The 12,796-nt window shown below is 54.2% G+C and overlaps 1 pseudogene; it reads right to left on the bottom strand.

The window, feature by feature from the left end:
* Positions 1-254: 254 nt before the first annotated feature.
* On the bottom strand, positions 255-4,949 carry LOC123038320 (E3 ubiquitin-protein ligase RING1-like; annotated as a pseudogene).
* Between the last annotated feature and the right edge of the window lie 7,847 nt (positions 4,950-12,796).

Below are 12,796 nucleotides of genomic sequence, written 5' to 3' on the forward strand. Positions count from 1 at the left end.
AGCACATCAGTCATTGTTGCATTGCAAGATAGATAAAGTAAATACTAAACCCTAAATCAAGATATTGGAGTACTTGGTAATAATGGAAAGCCATACAATGTAGGTTCTATGTCAACCCGGTGGCACGTGCGGTGGCAATCGACTCACGCAAGCAACCCTTATAATGAAATAATAAATATGTAAAGGCGGTAACAAGTGCGAGGCGAAAGGTTATACATCCTTATCCCCCTATTTCCCTCATCCTTGCAAGCGCCTCAATCGAGATCATCATACGAGCGACCGCTCGCATTCCCATCGTTTTTGTAGTCGCCATAGCCAGCAGTGTCCTGGTCGCTGCTCTCCGCCTGCTGAGCTCCAAAAGCGGCCCTGAGAAGCCACGGCAACGAGATCCTGAACCTCCTCAACATGACCCTAGGCAAAGGGCTGCCATCCGGGGACGCAGGTGCCGCTACCGCAGCGGCAGCTGCCTGGCGCTGGTGGTCATAGATGGCGGCAGACAGGGCAGGAGCTGTGGAGGTCAAGCCATGGCAGGATGCAGTCCTTGTGGAAGACGTGCTGGGCGCCCCCATCGACGGCGACATTAGGGAGTGCGGCAACCGCAGCCTTGGCGGTGGGCAGGGTGCCATAGCGGCTAGGGTCGTTCTCAGCGAGCTGCTGGATGAGCTGCTTGAGGCCGGATCCCATGAAGTAGTCGACGAGGCTGACCCCGCCGGCGCCGGGGGCGGGCGAGGAGACGAATCCACCGGGGAAGGAGGAGCCCTCGAGGACAATCTGGATGGTGGCGCCGCCGGAGAGGAGGCCTCCAAGGTGGACGTCGAACTGGTTGCTGGGGTTGGAGGAGGCGGTGGCGGCGGGGGTCGCGGAGGGGGAGGGCGGGCCGAGGAACCACCGCGAGGTCACTGGGGTTGTGGAGGTCGAGGAGGCTGGAGAAGGGGAACAAGGGAGACGGGTGGGGCTGGTGGTGGGGGATAGGGTTTGGGGGCTCCTCCTCGTCGAAGAGCTCCTCGACGAAGCCCCCGGCGCAGACAAGGCAGAAGACTTCGTCGTCGCGGGAGGCGGGGGCGGCGATGGTGATGGCATGGTGGCACTGGTGGCAGTAGTAGCCCTGCTGCGGGAGAGCGCCGACGACGACATGGCGGCGGCGGTGCAGACGGAGGAAGGGGCTCCGTCGCGGGAGCGGGGGGTGGGGGGCGCCGGCGGCTGAGAAGCAAGAAGAAGGGGATTAGGGTTAGCTGGAGGGTAGACAGATGGGCTTTGCTGCTGTTTGTTTTGGTTAGTTGGGCCCGAAATTTTTGAACACGAGCGTGCCATTGAACTGGAAATTTTCAGGGATCCCAAATAGAAAAACACAATGGCGTTCCGATGCTTCCATAACATCCACCTGCCGAGAAGGCATTTAGCGCGCAAAGACTTGTGGTAGTGGCTCGCGTTGTCGTCCTGCCTGCCGCACCACTGACCCAAGGTTTCATTTTGCCGTGGTTCCAACTCCATCCTCCCAGTTATTGATCCTAGCCAGTGTCAAACTTGTTTGACGAACACACAGTCAATTAGCGAGTGTTGCATAGTCTCTTCCTGTTGGTTGCACAATGGGCATGCATCCTGGTGGGGTAATCCACGCCGAGCAAGCCTGTCAGATGTTCAGCATCGATTTCTGAGTGCTAGCCAGGCAAAAAAAAGGGCATTGGAGGGTTGCCTTAGACTGCCAAGTGAATGAGGTCGTCGAGGATAACTCGAGTCCCATGTACCTAACCGCATATGCTGAGCAAGCCGAGAAGTTACCATTCGATTCCCAAGCCCACGTGGCTGAATCTTCCACTCCATTTGTTAGTTGCCAGGAAGAGATTCGTGGCCACAAAAGTATGAACTGGCCCGAAAAATGTTGGGTAAGGTCAGGGCCAATGTCCCCTGCCCAATTGTCCTCCGTGAGCGCGTCTGCGACAAGTCTGCTTTTCTTGACTATCCTCATGATCCTTTCATAAATATCTGGCACAATCTCGCAAATCCGTAGACCATTGATCCACCGATCCTCCCGAAACAGCGTTGCTCTCCCATCATCGATCGTCCTACATGCAGCCGCCTCACTAGGGCGCGAGATTCTGGCAGGGACATTGATCTGAAATTTCTTCAACGGTCTGTCTTTAACAACCTTTTGCAGCCATGGCCAACGCGCTTGTAGCGCCTTGTTCAGCCAGTGAAGATTGGGGATTCCTAAGCCACCATCCCACTTCATCGTGCAGACCACCTCCCAAGCTACCGCCCCATTTTCCACCTCGTGCTTCTTTTTTGCTACACCACAAAAAGCCTCTGCAAATCTTTACTAGGGCCGACAGGGTTTTGAAGGCAGTTCCAACGCTATCATAGAGTGGACAGGAATAGCGCATAACACAGATTGGATAAGTAGAAGTCGGCCGTCTTTTGGTAGCATGGCTGCCTTCCAAAGCGGGAGACAATCAACAACTCGATCCACCAGACCTTGCAATTGCGTCGGTGTTTGTTTTCTGATCGTCAACAACATACCCAGGTATTTGCACGGAAACGGCGAAGTGGTGCAGCCCAAGGATGCCGAGACAACCTCCATCTCATCATGTGAGCATCTAACGGACATGGCCACGCACTTACTCATGTTCACCACCAGGCCCGAAGCCTGCCCAAACAGCCTCAAGATCGCTCCACACATGCTCGTCTCAGTCTCATTTGTTTTGAAGAACACCACTACATCATCCGCAAACACGGACAGCCTTTGTTTCAAGCCAGACCTCGCCAAAGGTGCCAACAGCCCTCTTTTCATAGCATATTCGAGAAGTGCCTGAAGGGGTTCTATACATAGGATGAAGATCATGAGTGAGAAGGGGGCTCCTTGCCTTAGACCTTGACATGCTAGGTTTGGTTTTCTGGGAGCACCATTGACCATGACTCTCGTGGATGAGGTAGGCAGCAGCCCAGAAATCCAAGAGATCCATCTTTCGCAAAAACCAAGCCTCCTCAGAACCTCCAAGACAAATGGCCATTGTAGTGAATCAAAAGCTTTGGTGATGTCCAGCTTAAACATGACTGTGGGTACTTTTAAGGCGTGCACCCGTCTCGCCGTACATTGCACTAGCATGAAGTTGTCGTGTAGTGATCTACCTCTGACAAATGCGCTCTGATGATGCCCCATGAGTTTTGGTAAATCATCCGCAAGCCTCGACGCAGGGGTCTTGTTGAAAATTTTGATCGGTCCACTAACAAGACTAATTGGCCGATAGTCCTTAATATCCACAGCTCCGGATTTCTTAGGCAGTAGCGAGACGATCGCTTTATTGATTGTTGCCATACCTTGGACATCTCGTCGGCGAAAATGCTCCAGTGCATTCATAAGGTCACCTTTGATGATAGGCCAACAAGTCACCTAGAATATGTCCGTGAAGCCGTCAGCCCCTGGCGCCTTATCGAAGGGCATAGCTTTGATGGTCTTGAGCACCTCCTCTTCCATGAACAATTCTTCCAAATGCGTGAGGTCAAGGGTGGTAGGTCAAGCACGTCCAGATTAATCGAAGCTTGCCGGGCGGGGGCTGACCCAATTGATCTACATAGTATCCGTCCACCACTTCGGATATGTTATCCTGTCCCGTGTGTATCCCACCATTGTGATGTAAAGTGATAATGTTTTTTCTTTGTCTATGGCGTGCTTGCTTTTGGAAGTATGCAGTGTTCGCATCCCCTTCCTTCAGATGAAACAAACGGGATCACTGTCTCGCTAGCATCCTCTCCAGCGAACAGAGGCCCAACAATTTTTCTTGAGTAGCTTGCGTAGCCCATGCTCTTGGTCTGAGAGAGTCCTACTCTCTGCCGCCACGTCCAGCCTACCAATAACTTCCATTGCGATGGAGAGTTGAAGGCGAATGTTGCCGATCCAACGATCACTCCAGCTTTGCAGGGCCTTGGCAGTGGCGTGTAACTTACTATCCAGGACTATAAAAGGGTTTCCTTGGGAAGATACGGTGTGCCATGCATGCTGGACCGTGTCCATGAACTCCTCAACCTGGGGCCAAAAGCTTTCAAACTTGAAACGCCAGCCCATCTCTAGTTCTGCGTCAAGATCCATAAGAAGAGGACAATGATCCCATACCGCCGAGCCCAGAACCGTCAATAGGTTTTTGGGGGTGTATATCTTCCCAAGAGTTAGAAACAAAGAAATGATGGATCTTCTCCATTGTGGGATTGCACCTTTCGTTACTCCACTTGTACCACCTCCCATTTATGTATAGCTCCTTGAGCTCAAGCCTATTGAGAAGGGCTCTGAATCTGGCCATCATCGGCGTGTTGAGCGTGGCCTTGTTCTTATCTTCCGAGTTGACAAGCAAGTTGTAGTCTCCCACCAAGGCCCACAACCCAACATGCAAATCTTGGACGTCACGAATCTCTTGCATGAAGTCAATTTTCTCCGCATCACCTTGTGGCCCATAGACCCCTGTGAGCCACCACAATGGAGCCCCTTCATGCTTTGACTAGGGCAGTGAGCGTGTTCGCTGTACGGTGTAGGCTCGTGACAAACTACCAAGCTATCCCATGCCAATAAGATCCCGCCACGGGTACCCATCGCCTGGACGTAGTAAAAATTCTCAAATTTATTGCCGAGGCATTGGCTTACAACATCGCTCGAGATCACTTCTAGTTTTGTCTCATGAAGACACATAATGCTCACACTGGACGCCGCCACTACTTGAAAGGCGGTACTCCGACGTGCTGGTGAGTTCAAACAAGTGCCGCCATGAGCTGCCCAAATGTCCGGCCGTACACACTGACCTGTAGGTTGTCGAGTGCGTCGTGGAGAAGGTCGGCGGCACTGCCGTAATGCCTAGGCATTGGTCGAACCTCACGCTGCGCGACCAGTCGGTGTCGGCGGCGTCATCAGTCTCGAGCTCCACCAGGCACCATATCGCCGATCTTGGACTCCATGCAGGCGGCATGATCTTTTTTTTTGGGTAAAAAAACAGATCCTTGTGGCGAGCAACGCATGCCTTGGATCACCTGGCCGAGGCGACGGAGGCCTCAGCGTTGCGCTGATCGACATCGAGGGAGGGAGCGCACCCAGTGGTCGTCGGCTTTGCTACACACACGGCAGGGCTAGTACGGGATCAACGGAGAGGCCTAGCAAATAAAGTGGAGGGCCCCACCCCCGCCTGAAAATTAGGGGGAGCAGTGATTAGTTTTGAAGGAAACTCTGTGAAACCCCCGTAAATGTCCGTCCGCAGAACAAGCTAGGCAACCATGGGACCCACATGCAGGTAGTTAAGTCACCCCAATCCCATCATTTTCCAAGCCACATAGGAATCCCATGTTTGGATACGATCTAAAGGTCAAAGGCAACCGGGATGAAGAAAAGCTGCGCGCGTGTCAGGTCGTGGCGCTGCAGCTGCCCATCTCATCTGGTGCGCCAGCACAGGCTCCAGTTCGCCCTCTTGGACTGCGGCCCGGTCACGCCATCCGTGGCGGGTTCCCTTGCACCTCAGCCTCTACCCGTCGCTCCGGCCGCGACTAGGATGCGCCTCGCCGTACCCTGTCCACCGGGTCCAGGTGGCACGCGATCCGCCGCTTGCCACTGACCAGGGAGAAGATATGCACCGTCCGGCCGTAGTTGTCCTTGATGCCGCGCCCGGACACCCAGGGGAACTGCAATGCGTCCCCGCGGCGGCCACGTCCATCAGCGGCGTCTCCACCTTGTGCAGGGTTCTTGAGCACGCTGCTCTGCTGCGACGGTCACCGTGGCGCAAACCTCCAGCTTCCTCTTGCACCGGCCGCGGCGGTGTACTCTGACTTGTCCAACTGCGGCAGACCGTGCGTGGGCGTGGCCGCCCACTCATTGCGCATGTTGTGGGGTGTCTTGATGCAAGCCGGCTAGGAGGAGCCCGCTGCCGCTGCCACTGAGCCTGAGCGTGAGCACAAACACGAAGCCGCCATACTCGTAGAGCTGGTTCATCGACGGGCCCTCCCGTCGCCGTCGATAGACATGTAGTCCCTGACCGTGAAGTAGTTCCCCTTCTGGACGACCACCACCGCGGCGGTCGGAGCCGACGATGACGGCATTGCACACGTTCCGCGCCATGTCCTCGACCACCGCGATAAAGGTCCTTCTCGGCGAGGCTAGTCGGGAGGGACGCGAGCGTCAGTGTGATGGACTGGCCGCTTGGCGCTTGCCTGCTCTGCTTCTACTCATCTACTCAAGTCTCAAGGACACACACCATGGACGCAACCACCAAAGAAACCGGGAGGGCTCCAATCGCGAGCCAACAGCTGGCGTGGTGGACCCCGCAACTAACTTTTATTTCTATATAATTTTATTTAGGAAAACGATCAAAAACAGTCGGATGATTTAATCACAGCTTAAGCCGCCTCCAATGCTTGACACGCGTCCCTGTGAGGGGACCACCACCGAGCGTTCCCTTCACTGGTCATCTATTCACGCGAGAGAAAGCTTGTCCAGTAGTTTTCTCTCTTCTTCCCCGAGCGTTCCTTTATCCTTATCTCCAACGAGAACTCCAGCGACCTTCTCTTCCTTCCTTTCGATTCGCTTTTCTCCAGCAACCAGCCGCAAGGCCGCGAAGGACGGCGTCCTCTTCGACCACCGCGTGCATCGGTGCGGCTGCTGCTGCAAGATCCGCCGTCACCACCCGCCTGCTGCGTCGTAGCATCTCCGTCGCCGCCGCGCTGCGTCGTAGCCTCCGCGGTCTCCGTCGTGCTTCATCGCAGTACCTCGTCGCCGTCGCGTCGAGTCGGGTAGCCGCGCGCGTGTCAGGTCATGGCGCTGCAGCTGCCCATCTCATCTGGTGCGCCGTGCAGCACAAGCTCCAATTCGGCGCTCTTGGACTGCTGCCCGGTCACGCCGTCCGTGGTGAGCTCCCTTGCACCTGAGCCTCTGCCCGTCGCTCCGGCCGCGACCAGGATGTGCCTCGCCGCACCCTATCCACCGGGTCTAGGTGGCACACGATCTGCTGCTCGCCGCTGACCAGGGAGAAGATATGCACCGTCCGGCCGTAGTTGTCCTTGATGCCGCGCCCGGACACCCAGGGGAACTGCAATGCGTCCCCGCGGCGGCCACGTCCATCAGCGGCGTCTCCACCTTGTGCAGGGTTCTTGAGCACGCTGCTCTGCTGCGACGGTCACCATGGCGCAAACCTCCAGCTTCCTCTTGCACCGGCCGCGGCGCTGTACTCTGACTTGTCCAACTGCGGCTGGCCGTGCGTGGGCGTGGCCGCCCACTCATTGCGCACGCTGTGGGGTGTCTTGTTGAAAGCCGGCCAGGAGAGCCCGCTGCCGCTGCCACTGAGCCTGAGCGTGAGCACGAACACGAAGCCGCCATACTTGTAGAGCTGGTTCATCGACGGGCCCTCCCGTCGCCCGTCGATGGACATGTAGTCCCTGACCGTGAAGTAGTTCCTCTTCTAGACGACCACCACCGCGGCGGCCGGAGCCGACGATGGCGGTATTGCACACATTTCGCGCCGTGTCCTCGATCACCGCGATAAAGGTCCTTCTCGGCGAGGCTAGTCGGGAGGGACACACGTGTCGGTGTGATGGACTGGTCGCTTGGCGCTTGCCTGCTCTGCTTCTACTCATCTACTCAAGTCTCAAGGACACACACCATGGACGCAACCACCGAAGAAACCGGACGGGCTCCAATCACGAGCCAACAGCTGTCCTGGTGGACCCCGCAACTAACATTTCTTTCTATATAATTTTATTTAGGAAAACGATCAAAAACAGTTGGATGATTTAATGGCAGCTTAAGCCCCCTCCAATGCTTGACACGCGTTCCTGTGAGGTGACTACCACCGAGCGTTCCCTTAACTGGTCATCTATTCACGCGAGAGAAAGCTCGTCCAGTAGTTTTCTCTCTTCTTCCCCGAGGGTTCCCTTATCCTTATCTCCAACGAGAACTCCAGCGACCTTCTCTTCCCCTTACTTTCGATTCACTTTTCTCCAGCAACCAGCCGCGAAGGACGGCGTCCCCTCCGACCACCGCGTGCATCGGTGCGGCTGCTGCTGCAAGATCCGCCGTCACCACCCGCCTGCTGCGTCGCAGCATCTCCGTCGCCGCCGCGCTGCGTCGTAGCCTCTATGGTCGCCGTCGTGCTTCATCGCAGTACCTCATCACCGTCGCGTCGAGTCGGGTAGCCGCGCGCGTGTCAGGTCGTGGCGCTGCAGCTGCCCATCTCATCTGGTGCGCCGTGCAGCACAAGCTCCAGTTCGCGCTCTTGGACTGCGGCCCGGTCACGCTGTCCGTGGCGAGCTCCCTTGCACCTCAGCCTCTGCCCGTTGCTCCGGCCGCGACCAGGATGCGCCTCGCCGCACCCTGTCCAGGTGGCACGCGATCCGCCGCTCGCAGCTGACCAGGGAGAAGATATGCACCGTCCGGCCGTAGTTGTCCTTGATGTCGCGCCCGGACACCCAGGGGAACTGCAATGCATCCCTGCGGCGGCCGTGTCCTCGGTCCTTGTCGGCGAGGCTAGTGGGAGGGACGCGCGCGTCGGTGTGTATATCTTCCCAAGAGTTGGAAACAAAGATATGATGGATCTTCTCCATTGAGCTCAAGCCTATCGAGAAGGGCTCTGAATCTGGCCATCATCCGCCTATTGAACGTGCCCTTGTTCTTATCTTCCGGGTTGACAAGCAAGTTGTAGTCTCCCACCAAGGCCCACGACCCAACATGCAAATCCTGGGCGTCACGAATCTCTTGCATGAAGTCAACTTTCTCCACATCACCTTGTGGCTCATAGACCCCTGTGAGCCACCACAATGGAGCCCCTTCATGCTTTGACTAGGGCAGTGGGCATCCTCCTTCAGCAGATGGGATCGGAGCAGTCCATGCCTTTTTCAACAAGTGAACAATATAAGAAGCGTTCATGCTGAGTGTCTATCAAGTCAATATCAGAAGTCTAAGCCGAACAAAACGATACATGGAAGCTGACTCCACCATGATCTCAACCACAATGGTGACTGGTCACTTGTACACACAAAATATGCATGAAACCTTAGCCCAAAAAATCAACTTCTACGGCCATCGCATCCAAGTGTCTAACAAAGGTAGTAGTGCATAGTATACAACTATTCAATGGCGAGATGTAAGGAACACATGAAAACACATCCCATGAATCATCGCGATAAAGGTCCTTGTCGGCGAGGCTAGTCGGGAGGGACGCGCGCGTACGTCGGTGTGATGGATGGTTGGTCTGGACCACACGCCGTCGTCGACTGGCCGCTTGGCACTTGCCTGCTCTTCTTCTACTCATCTACTCAAGTCTCAAGGACACACACCATGGACGCACGCAACCACCCAAGAAACCGGCCGGTCGGGCTCTCCTGCTGCTGAGCCAATCACGAGCGAACAGCTGTCCTGGTGGACCCTGCAACTAACTTTTCTTTCTATATCATTTTATTATTTACTCCTGAATACTACAAACTAGTAGTACATTTTGCCTTGCCTTATCCCCATGCCTACGTGCGACGCCGGCAGCGATAGGATTCCTTCCGACGCGGTGAGGTTCGGGACCGTGGCCAGCGGCAAGATGGAAGCAGTCGTTGATAAGATGGAAGCAGTCGTTTTGATTAAAAAACTTCAAACTTCACTATGGAGTTTGCGTCGAGCCTGCATCTTCAACTTTGACCGCACCGCACGCACGACCTCCAGTCCCGTGGCATCTTGACCGACCACCAGCCACAGCCGACGACTGATTGCACCGCCGCGTCGTCATTTTCTTTGTTTGTTTGTGGGCAGTGGGCTTGGTAACAGGCTCAACGCAACATGTCCATCTGATTTCTCTGCGCCGACGTGCCATTATTCGCATCCAGGTGGCCGTGCTTAGTATGGAATTTTTTAACAAGCAAGATGAGGCTGGTGTTCCCACGGTCTCGTCTCTGCAGGGGCTTACTTCAAGTCTGTGCTCGAGGATGACGATTTCGTTCCTGATGATGCTTAATTCATTATACACCTATATATATAACTCCTATCTCGGAGCAACATAATCATGGTCTTGACAAGGGAGCTAAGGGCATCTCCAACTTCAACTCTCAAATTTCCTCTCGCATCGCGTGGACACGGATACGCCATCCAACCGTAGCCGCATACCTTTCAAACTATTTTTCAACAAACCGGAAGTAATTCATGCAAACAAGGCCATATTTCATACAAAACGAGACAAAAATGATTATATTTTGGACATTTTTTCAACTAAGAAACTAACCGGCGGAGCTATATGTTACAAAAAGGGCTGCGGCCCAGCCAATCCATGGCAATACAGTGAGGGGTCGACGCTATACTGGGCCGTGAGTGCAAATATAGTGGGCTTTCTTCCTAGTGGTCCGCCCAGATTTATTGATGTAGCTCTGCCACTGACCACACTGATTTACTACACTATCTACGGCCGGTTGCGGCGGATCCCTTTGTCTTTCCCATGTCCGGCAGCCCGCTAATCGGACTACTGGGAGTCCCGCAGGCATATTCTTCCCCATATATTCCCTATGTCCAGCTGTGCCGCTCATCGGAGAGGCAAAAAGGGTGCATCAGTCGGAGGAGAAGGGTGCTTTCTTGGAGCTCAGGGGTGCCCAGGATGGTCCGAGATAAAGGAGAACCGACCGGATAATCGACAGTGACCTTCCTGGGACCCAAGCAGCGGCAGCCTCTATTATTCTACTTCTCCTCGATGATGGCGGCGGGCACGGACATGTTCGCCGCCACCTTGTCGACGTCCACGCAGCCGGCTTCTTTCTCTGCCTGCATGGCGTAGTTACGCGTGCGGCGGCGGCCTCTATTGTTCTACTTCTCCTCGATGATGGCGGCAGGCACAGACATGTTCGCCACCACCTCGTCAACATCCACACAGCCGGCTTCTTTCTCTGCCTGCATGGCGCAGCTACGCGCGCGTCGACGACGGTTGGCACGGTCGCATGCGGTGGAGGCACGACGCAACACGACTTCCTCGACGGCAGCAACGATGCTCGTGCCACCGTGCTCCCCGCGCTTGCCGGGATGGAGCAACTCGCCACTCCTGCACGACCTGGCGTGGAGCGCGAGTTGCTGAACCAAGCGCTGGCTTGGGGCGGCAACTTGCTCCATCAGGCTAGGTGAGGGACGTGGAGCAACGAGGTGCCTCGCTCGTAACCGCCGAGCTCGGTGGGCCACGTAGCTGGCTTTTATGCCGAAGACTGCTCTTCTAGCTCGTCGAATGTCATTGAAAGATTGGAGAAAATGGTGAAAGGGGGAGATGGGGAGCGGCAGAGCGGTAAGATTCTTGCCCGTCGTCTGGCCTGGTTTATATAGAGGGCGGATGAGAGGAGCCTGGCCCGCTCGTGGTCGGAGTAGGTTCATCTGCTTCCACGCGGGTTTAATGGAGGCGTTTGAATGTGCCGAGGAGGCTATTCAGCCGGGCATGCAGCGGGTGGTGCCCTCGGCCTGCGCGCTGCTTCAATGGCGGAGACAGTGGGAGGTCGCATCCGCCCTGAGCCGCCTTCATTGTGGAGCTGCGTGTTGTACAGTAGCATGAATGCAGACAACTGGCGTGCAAGAAGCGTGCGGGAGGGTGGAGGGTTTTTTGGCGGACCAGGACGGTAAGTGGGCGTGACAACGGTCAGACTCATGCATTTGTCTTCGGTTTGCGGGAGAAAACACGTCTAGACCGCGCCGCGGCCTGATACAGGTCCACGTTGGAAGATTTTCACGGTTCAGACAGCGTGGTCCAAACGATTGTGAGGATCATCGTTGAAGATGCGCTAAACCATAGGAGGGTTTGCTGGACCGTGATGCACAAAATTGAGCTCAAAACTCTGTCCGTGAGAACAACTCTTTAAAGACCAAGATGGTACATCTGTGCGTGCAGGGAACCTATGCGATAGCGTTTTTTTTAGCGAAACCTATGCGATAGCTGGGTCAGAGGTGAACCTGGCTGCAGTTGACCACTAGACCGGACGGGGCCGAAGGCAATGCTCGCCTGCGTCCATTCTCCATCCAACGCCCCCACGTCATTTTTTCCAGCAAAAAAAAACTACCAAGTGCCCCGTACATTTTTCAGTCTTTGGATGGGTTTATACGTATTTTCTTCTTTCCACTTGAGTCGGCCGCTCGAGGCAAACTAGTTTTTTTTGAGTCACGCACCGTCGGCTCTCAGCTCCGGGCATCACCTTTCGCCGGCGAACCCTGCCACCGCCGAACACATCCTCGCGCTACCGACTACGTAGATTCCTATCGCTGGTGCCACTGTGGGACGCCGCCATGAGCAGGTGCCACCACGTGACGCATATGTTTTAAGATGAGCAGAATAGATGCAGGTATATTACACTGATAGTAGTTATTACTCTCTCTGTTTTAAGATAATTATAGCTCTATGTTTGTGCTAAGTAAAACTAATTTAAGTTTAATCATGTTTATAGAAAAATATGGTAAGATGTACAAAATTAAATATACATAGTATGCATATTTTTTTAAAGATTCTAATAAAAATACTGTGTTTCAAATATTGATATATTTTTCTACAAACTTGATAAAACTTGAAGAAGTTTAACTTGGAATAAATTTAGAGCTTCAATTATTTTAAAACAGAGGGAGTGGGATTTTTTATAGTGGAAGATGAAGCGGAAGACATCAACAACAAATGGTGTAAATCCTTTTTCAAACCAATTGGTTCAACTTCAAGGTCCAACATTATTACTACTACTAATATATTTTTATAGTTTCAAGCAATAATTTGATGTATTATCTGGATGCTATCATGAGACTTAATATATTGTGATATTTTTGTTGTTTGCGTCAACAATGGTGTCTCCC

This window comes from Triticum aestivum, chromosome 2A (genome assembly GCF_018294505.1).
Source record: "Triticum aestivum cultivar Chinese Spring chromosome 2A, IWGSC CS RefSeq v2.1, whole genome shotgun sequence".
NCBI lineage: Eukaryota > Viridiplantae > Streptophyta > Magnoliopsida > Poales > Poaceae > Triticum > Triticum aestivum.